This window comes from Salvelinus sp. IW2-2015, unplaced genomic scaffold, assembly GCF_002910315.2.
Source record: "Salvelinus sp. IW2-2015 unplaced genomic scaffold, ASM291031v2 Un_scaffold2673, whole genome shotgun sequence".
NCBI lineage: Eukaryota > Metazoa > Chordata > Actinopteri > Salmoniformes > Salmonidae > Salvelinus > Salvelinus sp. IW2-2015.
Window position 1 is genome coordinate 102427 of NW_019943979.1, and position 9738 is coordinate 112164.

The window sequence follows — 9738 nt, forward strand, 5'->3', positions numbered from 1 at the left end:
TGTATAGATCTGAAACCAGCCCCTAACCCCCTAGACACCTGTATAGATCTGAAACCAGCCCCTTACCCCCTAGACACTTGTATAGATCTGAAAGGATTGGATAGCATAAAGATAAATGTAGCTCATAACCTAGCCTAACTGAAAGTCCCACTCAGATACTGAACTACTGGTAGTTACCTTAAAGAACAAGTTCATACAAAAGGAGGCTGGTATACTTTTATCCTGTAAGCTTCCAGGGTCYTTGCTCACAGCAGATTTTCTTCCGGGCGGGGGTCGTACAGGTACATATTTCACAAGTACGTTGGCCACAGGTTAGTCATGTCACACAAGTCATGACCTTTCTCCTCACCAACTCAGTCTCTTGTGACATTCTCTGGCAGCTGCTGGTGATGAACTCAATCAGCTGCAGATGTAAGCCATCTTCAATTGGAAGTGTGTGGAGTCATCGGCCAGGCACGTAATAGCCTTCACGCATCATGCCAGGTCATTTCAAATCATACTGTTACAAGAACGCTTTATAACAAGTCATGTAACACTGTGGAGAGACTCGAGACATACTGACATGGCATGACAGCCATTTCCAAAATCAACAAACAACTCTCACGACAGCTCATAACATCTGCAATGTCACGCTTCATACTTTGTAGGCTGTATGACTGGGAGTTCAAATAAAGTTTTCCTGTAAACTGCAGAAAAGGAACCCCTGCCTTTCCTGTGATCGTGTTCTTCAGAGTCAGCAGGCTTTGTGATATCATTGTAATCTAAGTACTGCTTAAACTACCATCAAAGGGAACTTCAGGCTCCCTGTTCAAACTGCCAAGGGGGATAATCCGCTCTTTTAAGCAGCGGGATTCTTTGGCCACGTTGGAGACATGGGATCCAAATATACACTAGAAACTTGAAGGTGACATTGAAGTCATAATGGGCCTATGAATCAGAGAGTTGGATTTCTCACGGGATGTTTGGAGATGCTAGATGGGCTGCAGGGGATATAGGGCTGTAGGGGAAACTGAACTAAACTGAAGTGTATTATATTGTTATCACCTTGGTTGAGATGTATGCAGGACGGAACTTTGAATATTTGCAGGTATTGTTTCCAGCAAAGTGCATGAACCTGTATAGCTCTCCCTTTCCTGTTGCTATACCCATACAGCCACACCTACACAGACAATGACAAAATACAGACTAAAGTGGTTCTATCAGTAAACAAATAAACAAGTGAACCATTCTGTTGAGAGTGAGCAGTAGAGCTCTAATGAATTGGGTCTTTCATCTCAGAGACTCTGGTAGGTTGTTATTTCTGACTGTCACTCGTAGCCTGCGGCTGACACTTCAAGACGATCAGGACGAGGGGGAGAGGAGAGAACTCACACTGATAAAGCCACTCCGATGAGCAGCCAGCAGGGGTTCTGTGAGTCTAGGTCTACTCTGCGAGACGGGGGGTGAGTTTGGGAGGCAGAGCCGAGAAGTAAACAGTATCTCTTAAAAACAACAACAACAACAGTCCCTTAATCAAGAAAGCTTCGTTAATAAGATGCAAAGACTAGCTTCTCGGTTTCCCTGACGAAAAAACGAGGCGATTAAAATGAAAATACATTATACGCATCATTACACTAGCTAAATGACATGTTTAAACACCAGCCAAGATTTTGCAACATTATAAAATTAGGCATTATTAGTGTCATCATGAAATATGAGATAAAGCCACTGAAGCTAGGCGGATTAATTATGTGGAAGTGCACTGTGCCGATATGAGGTTTAGGCTACTTGACGTTTTGTATTCCAACCCAAGGTTTGAATACATCAGTTTTCTGCCTAATCCAAAACACAGGTTTGTGATCTAAACTTAAAAGACAGCGACTTGAGGGACTAAATGTGTTTTAGCAGTTAAAGGGTAGAATCCTTAATTGCTAAATCTATTTACAAATTGTGCACCGATATAGATTTTTAAAAGCCTGTTATATTAAATCAGATTTTGACACCGTCCCTTCGTGTACCCTCTGTGACTTCCAGGAAGAGTTTAACACACCCATCCCTACAATTTCTCCAAGTTTTCACCATCTTTTAAAGCCGTAGTTATTTTTGGGCCTTTACAAAGTCATTTGTGAGAAGATTGGGTAGATCCATTTTGAATGGGACCTTAATACAGTGTAACTGCATGTGTAAGTATTGTAGTTAACTGTAACAACGCATAGTTACAGTGTAATAACAACATGTAACTGGTAGTAATTGCGGTATGTAATTACAGAGGTGTAACAATGAATGCTTGTTACCATGCTTGTAACAAATAGGCAGGTTTCCACTACATTCAACAACTTAAGTGTTTCACTTCTTCTCGGCTGCGTACAGCATACAACTGTCACACAGGTTGTGATCCCTTGCGGATGCGCTGAGTGTCTGAGAGATGCTCAATAGGCTCTGATTACTTACCCTTGAATGTGCACTGTTCAAACTATATCTCCACTCAGTGTTGTTGCTAGCGCTTGCCCCAAAATAAACCTTTGTGATGTTGTTACTGAATCGGAATGCAGCTGAGAACAAACAAAACACAGTTTGTGAATGTGGTGGGAACTTGCTATTTGCAATAAGCAAGATAACAAGCATTCATTGATTACACCTCTGTAATTACAGACTGCAATTACTACCAGTTACATGTTGTTATTACTCTGTAACTATTGGTTGTTACCAGGGGTGTAAAGTACTTAAGTAAAAATACTTTAAACTAAAGTACTACTTAAGTCGTTTTTTGGGGGTATCTGTACTATACTATTTATATATATTTTTTTTAAACAAGAAAATGGTGCCATATGGTTTGCTTAATATAAGGAATGTGAAATTATTATACTTTTATTTTTGATACTTAAGTATATTTTTGCAATTACATTTATTTTAGATACTTAAGAAAAAGTAAAAATCACCCAGTAAAATAATACTTGAGTAAAGTCTAAAAGTAATTGGTTTAAAATATACTTGAGTAATTTCTATAAAGGTATCTTTACCTTTATAGATGGAGTACTTTTTCCACCACTGGTTGTTGCAGTTAAATGCAATACTTGCTACTTACACATGCAATTACACTAATAAGACCCTTTAAAATGAAGTGTTACCGATTATTATTTATTTAATGTGATTAGTGATTCATTTGAAAGTTATTGTTATTTTTTCCCCCCAATTTCGTGGTATCCAATTGGTAGTTACACTCTTGACACAATGCCCACTTAACCCGGAAGCCAGCCGCACTAATGTGTCGGAGGAAACACCGTACACCTGCGGACTGTCTCAGCGTGCACTGCGCCCGGCCCGCCACAGGAGTCGCTAGTGTGCAATGGGACAAGGACATTCCTGCCGGCCAAACCGTTCCCTAACCCGGACGATACTGGGCCAATTGTGCGTTGCCCCATGGGTCTCCCGGTCGCAAACCCAGAATCTCTAGTGGCCTAGCTAGTACTGCGATGCAGACCACTGCGCCACTCGGGAGACCCCCAGTTTGAAGTTTAAAAAAACATGTTCCTCATTTTAAGGTGACCCCTGTAACGTGAACTGAACTTGTTTAAATATGGTGAACTTTCCTTTATAAATATATATTATATTTAAACAATTGAACATCTAATAGTCAAATCACAGAGTAAAAACAGGTGAGCTGGTTCTACTCTTTTTGCCCATTTTCTGGTGTTTTGTTGTGGAAAACGGAGTGGGTTGAGCATAACACATCACCCCTGTTACCCATAGATAGACAGGCTAGACATTCATTTTAAATGTAATTAGTTTTGTAATGCTTGCATTCAATTGCCCTCCCTGTTGTAAACAAAAGCTTCCATCCCCATGTCACAAGGGATATGTGTGCTGATTTAAGATGAAATCGTCAACCCGGACGGTACACACTAGAGCCTGGTTCCTCTCTAGGTTTCTTCCTAGGTTCCTGCCTTTATAGGGACTAAGTTGAACATGTGCTCTTTATGACAGCATCTTCAAATTATGAGAATTAACCAAGTTACACATCTCAAAAAGGCACCGAATTGGTGAAACAACCCAGTTGTTTCCTTTGGTTGAGACTTTTGTAGCGCTACTTCATGGTTGACATCATGAGTCGATGGGTCAGAGGGCCCTGGTTCGAGCCCAGGTTAGGGCAACGAGAGGAGGATCATTTGATAAGGAGAGTAGCAGGCTGTTGTGAATGACTCATCATAAGACATGGGGTAAAAGACAAAATACAGGCCTATATTGTATTCCACATAGAGAAAAATATACGTTACCATCAAAATCCTTATTTACACAAAATCTTGATTGAAGCCAAGAGATCCATTTCACGGCCGACTGGTTGTGTTTTTTTACAGCACCACTGATCAACATTGTCTTGGAGAGGAAGCAGCCTATCATTGTAGTTCCTGATCATGATATGGTGTACAGTATTCCGCCATGGAATGTAAAGCTATTTAATCTAAGCAATAAACATGACCATCGTCATGGATCATAGCGACGTTGGCAATATTACGACGACTACAGCCTTGGGATATTGAGAATTTCCTTAGAGCTTTTTGCGCTTGTAGCAATACATCTATTGGTACATTTGATACATTTTTTTCTCAAAGACACTTTGTACAGATCATTCAATGCTCTTGAATATTCGAGCCAAGACATTACACACAACTACTCAATTTGATGTGAGTGTGTCAAATTAGCTTAAAAAGTTGTGTTGTACGCAGTCGTAAGTCATTGTCTTCGAACAGATGGCATTACTCCTCTGCAACATGGATCCTGAACGCGACCCAGGTGTGTTACTGCTGTGTTGGAACAAAACCCTGCATACCCTATAGTTCTTCAGGAACAAGGTTGTGGGCCACTGATTATCAATACACAGGTGTGAAAGTGCTTTCTTCCAAACCAAATAGATAGCCTAGAGAAGAAATATACGTAGTTTCCATCTATAGCTTTTGAAGATTTCACCACCTTTCATTGGTTGAACGTGACAGCAAGTAAAAGTTGTTGCCCATGACCGTGTGAAAAACACATGGGCAGCTTAGCCTTTCCTCATCAGTTTTTTTTAAGCGGCAGTACACAGGGCTGTGGTGGAAAGCTCATCTCAGGCAAGGTCACAATCTCATTAAGAGGACCCAAAGGGTCTTGGGGGTTTTGGCTCCAATCAAGCACAAAGTCACGCTCTGAAATGGACATCTCTCCACCCGAGACTTCAGCTTCAATTTGGGAGATTTAGTTCATAAACCAGAGCTCTGGGCCTGGACCCAGGAAAAACACACCGAGGTATTTTGTAATGCAATGAAATCCAGTTGAAACGAGGCAATCGTAGCAATCAGCAATTAAATCGGAATTATTAACAAGAAACACAATTTAATCAGAAATTGGAGCGGTTGAACAGTTAATCAGTGGAGTCTTTTATTTACTTGGAGACAGAATAACTAACTCAGTCGTTTTGGAGAATAAACTTAGCCCGGGTCAAAAGTTAAAGCCTGTTAGATTTAATCCAATCAAATTTCATGGTGGTGGGTGTAGTTGGAACAAGGAGAGTTCATGTGTAATGTGAAATAAGACAAGAGTACATTAAGTACAAGAAGAAAATCATTCAAAATTCAGGATCATTCAAGTGTTTGGTCCGTAGGTTTTCTGTGAAGGGCTACAGATCCTTGAAGCAACATTCATGGCACACCAAACATTATGGCCTTGGGGCAACAAAGTGAATTGTAATGATACAGGAAACACTGCATTCAGGCATTATTAGCAGATAACAGAGTCCAGCCACAACCCAACCACCCAGTCCAACTAATAACAGAGAAACCACATCCTACGTGAGCTTCATATCAAGTTGTTATGTTTCACTATATTGGATCACTCCAATATATGGTATCACTCTGCGGCGGAGGGTACATCCGAGGTGAGGATTTACAGATTTACTCCCATGTACACCGGTGTCACGGCTGGGGTACGCCCCTATATATAGACCCACACGTTCATAGAGAGAGAGGGACGAAAAAGACTAAACCACCTAAAAACGCTGTGCGGAAGAAAATATGGAGCCTCACCTCAGACAGTGCTGAAAGTCTACATCAGCTACATCCGATCCCTCTTTGAATACGCCCTACCAGCCTGGATAACAGCTTCACCACAGCAGACATGAATCGCTACAGATAATCCAAACATGACAATAAAAATGGCTTACAGACTACCAAGTACATCAGCAATCACAACGTTAACAGCATATCTGGACTGACATCCATCAACAATAGACAGTCAATCATTGGCCAGAAGTTCATCAACAGAGCCACTCACAACCCATCACTGAAGGAAGCTGTGGGACAGGCCGAATGGACCACAGATACACCCATGTCCATAATGCTGAAACTGACCTAGAAGAGAGGAAAGGGAGAAGGGATTATTTTTTATTTTTTTAAACATTTTTTTACAAAATCAAAAAAATACAAAAATTGTGTGTGTATGAAAGTGTGTAGATATATGTGAATGCACTCCTTAGCGTCCCCACCCCTCTCCCCCCGCACAGTTGTGAGCTATAACTTTAATTACATTTTTAAAATTTATTTTTTATATTTTTAATTTTTAAATTTTTTAAACACCACAAACTCAAGTCGGGAAAAGAAAAAGGTTAAACTAATCTACGCCTGTTCTGATAAAAACCTTAGGGCATTTAGCCTCGGGGGATGCCTTGCTTGACCACACCCTCCTTCCTTGCTCTTGGCCTGCCCTGCCTCTTCCACCAATCCATTTGTTTTTTATGGACAGAAAAGAGCAGAAGCTCTGCGCTGTCCGATCAGGTCCATTGTCTACTGTCTGACACACGTTCTCTTTKATTTTCTCGGCGGACATCTATATGGTTTGAGGTACAAACTTTCTGAAGTTCGCTTGGTCAGTCACTGGTAATTGTAATATCTTGRATGGAAGTATACTCACTGGCTGTTTGCCACCTGGAGCAGCTGGCCACATGGCCAGCCCCTCCTCTTGAGTGCTCCACTTGCTGAGCGCGGTTGTTATGTTATCTTCCGCCTGTGGTTCGTCCTACTTGTGTTTTGTTAGTGTTACACTACGAGTCCGTGTGCATCCATTAGTATGGTGGCTCTTGCTGCCACAAACAGTAATTTACCTTACACAACTTGCCCACTGGCTTGTTCTATGTGTGTGTTGTGAATTGCTTTAACATGAAGCTCCCCGAAACTAKATTCTCAGCTAATTATCCTGCAGGGGTTTTTCTTGTTCTTARCCTTGCAGAGTGTAAGAGTATCGTGGTGGACTTCCACTACGTTGAGACATTAACTTTGGAGTTCCTTAATTGAGTTACTCCATCATATGGTGCTGCTTTTACTGCTTGGATATTAAAGGTAATATTACAGTAAAAAATAAAAAATACATAAATCAAATCCATTACCTGGTTGCTGTTTTTTTTGGCTGCCTGTTTTTCCCACACGGGTCTTCCCCGGTTTTTGCAGAGTTACCGGGTTCCTATTCCTCCAAGCGGGTCACGACATAAGCTCTCCCAGGGRGTCGGACCTCTGCTCTGTGGCCTTGTTGGCTTGGCTGAGCTTATGGCTTCCCTTTGTGACAGGTGTGATGGTGTCAACTGTCACCGCCATAAGGACGTGACAGGGTGCCAGAGGAGAGGCGGGCCCCGGCAGGACCCATTACACACCCTTCCCRGGCCGCTTCTCCCGGTATCAAAGGGCAAAGTGGGAGGAGGGTGTGGAGTCCCCATGGTTGTTGTCCATAATGCTCGAGGGGTACCGACTCCAATTCCGGTGCCGGCCACCGTCCTTCAGGGGCCTTCGTGTCACCACGGTGGCCGACCCCCTGAAGAAAATCCTGCAGATGGAGATCTACTCACTCCTGGACAAGGGTGCCATCCYCAGGATCTTGACATCAGAACGGCTAGGTGGGTTCTACTCCACTTATTTTGTGGTCCCAAAAAGAGACGGAGGGTTTTGACCMATTCTGGATCTCTGCAACCTCAATGGGTACTTGAAGGTACTGAGGTTCCACATGCTTTCCCCAGCCCGCGTGTTGCAGGCCGTGGTTTGTGACYCTGGACCTGAGGGATGCGTACTTCCATGTTTCTGTCGACCCAGCTCATTTGCAGTACTTCCGATTTGCTTTCGAAGGGACGGCTTACTAATTCATGGTTCTCACCTTCGGCTTCTCCTTGGCACCCCACACTTTCACAAAGTGCATGGARGCTGTCCTGGCACCTCTCATGTCTCGAGGATTGTTGATCGTCAATTAGCTGAACGATTGGCTGATTTGTACCCTGACCAGGACCAAGATCCTGTCAGACAGAGACATGCTCCTGACCCACATCGGTGGGCTGGGCATTACTGTAAACAACAAGAAGAGTCGTCTGATGCCCACCCAGAGGGTGGCCAAACTGGACTCAGTCCTCARGAGAGCACGCCTGCCCACCAGAAGGTTTCAGGTGATCTTATCTTGCCTCAACCACTTTTGGCAGGAGTGGGTGGTATCCGCCCTGACCTGCCAACGCCTCGTTGCAACGGCGGCCTCGTTTCCCCTGGGTCTGCTCCATCTCCGGCCTCTTCAGCGGCGGCTCAACTCCCACCGGCTGCACCCGAAGCGCCACCGTCACCTTGAGCCGRCCCTTGAAGTGCCGCCGGYAGCTGGTCAGCACAGACGCCTCCCAGATCGGCTGGGAGGGTGTGACCAAGGYCAGGTCTAGCCAGCGGCTGTTGGCTACCCCCTTGGAGCGGCAGGCACTTCAATACACTACAGSTCCGAGCTGTACTGCTGGCTCTGCGGTCTTTCCTTCCACATCTGAAGGGAAGATATGTCCTGGTAAGAACGGACAACACCACAGTGGTGGCTTACATTAACCATCAGGGTGGCTTGAGGTCCTACCGCCTCCATCTTACGGCACGGGAGCTCCTTCTCTGGGCTCAGGGACATCTAGCGTCTCTACGCACAGCACACGTACTTGGTATCCTGAATGTGGCAGCAGATATGCTCTCGAGGGAGGGCCCGCCACCTTGGGACTGGAGCCTACATCCCCAGGTCGTGCAGCACCTGTGGAACAAGTTTGGGAGGGCGCAGGTGGACCGGTTTGCCTCCCTGGGCAATGCACACTGCCCCCTGTGGTACTCCATGTCAGGTCCATCAGGGCCTCTGGGCTTGGATGCTCTGGCTCACGATTGGCCAGGGCTGTAGCTTTATGCATTCCCCCCTCTTTATCCCTTGATCCAGGCTGTGCTGGACAGGACCAGGATGGCGGGGCATCGTCTGCTGCTGGTGGCCCCATACTGGCCCAGACYACCCTGGTTCAGCCTTCTCCTGTCCCTGTTATCTGGGACACCGTGGCAACTGCCCCTGAGACCTGACCTGCCGGGGGAACTCTATGGCGTCCGAGACCGCACTGCCTTAGTCTGTGGGCTTGGCCGCTGAATGGCACCAATGGTCCATGTTAGGACTACAGGAGGGTGTAATGAACACCATGCAGAGCAAGGGCACAGGCTACAACCGCGGCATACCAGTTGTTCTGCTCTTGGTGCACTGGTATTGAGGTTGTGCCCGAGTCATGCAGGGTGCAGTATGTCCTCCAATACCTACAGTCTCGCTTGGATGAGGGCTTGGCAGCCTCTACACTGAGAGGGTATTTGGCCGCTATATCTGCCTGACGTGGGGTGGATGGACAGGCTGGTGGGGCGCTATCCCTTGCTCTCCAGGTTTATGAAGGGGGTTCGTTGCCTGCGTCCAGCTAGGACCCGCTCAATGGCG

At 45.0% G+C, this 9738-nt stretch overlaps 1 pseudogene; it reads left to right on the top strand.

The window, feature by feature from the left end:
- The first annotated feature begins 4090 nt into the window (after nt 1–4090).
- LOC112074532 (uncharacterized) lies at nt 4091–9341 on the top strand (annotated as a pseudogene).
- The last annotated feature ends 397 nt before the right edge of the window (nt 9342–9738 follow it).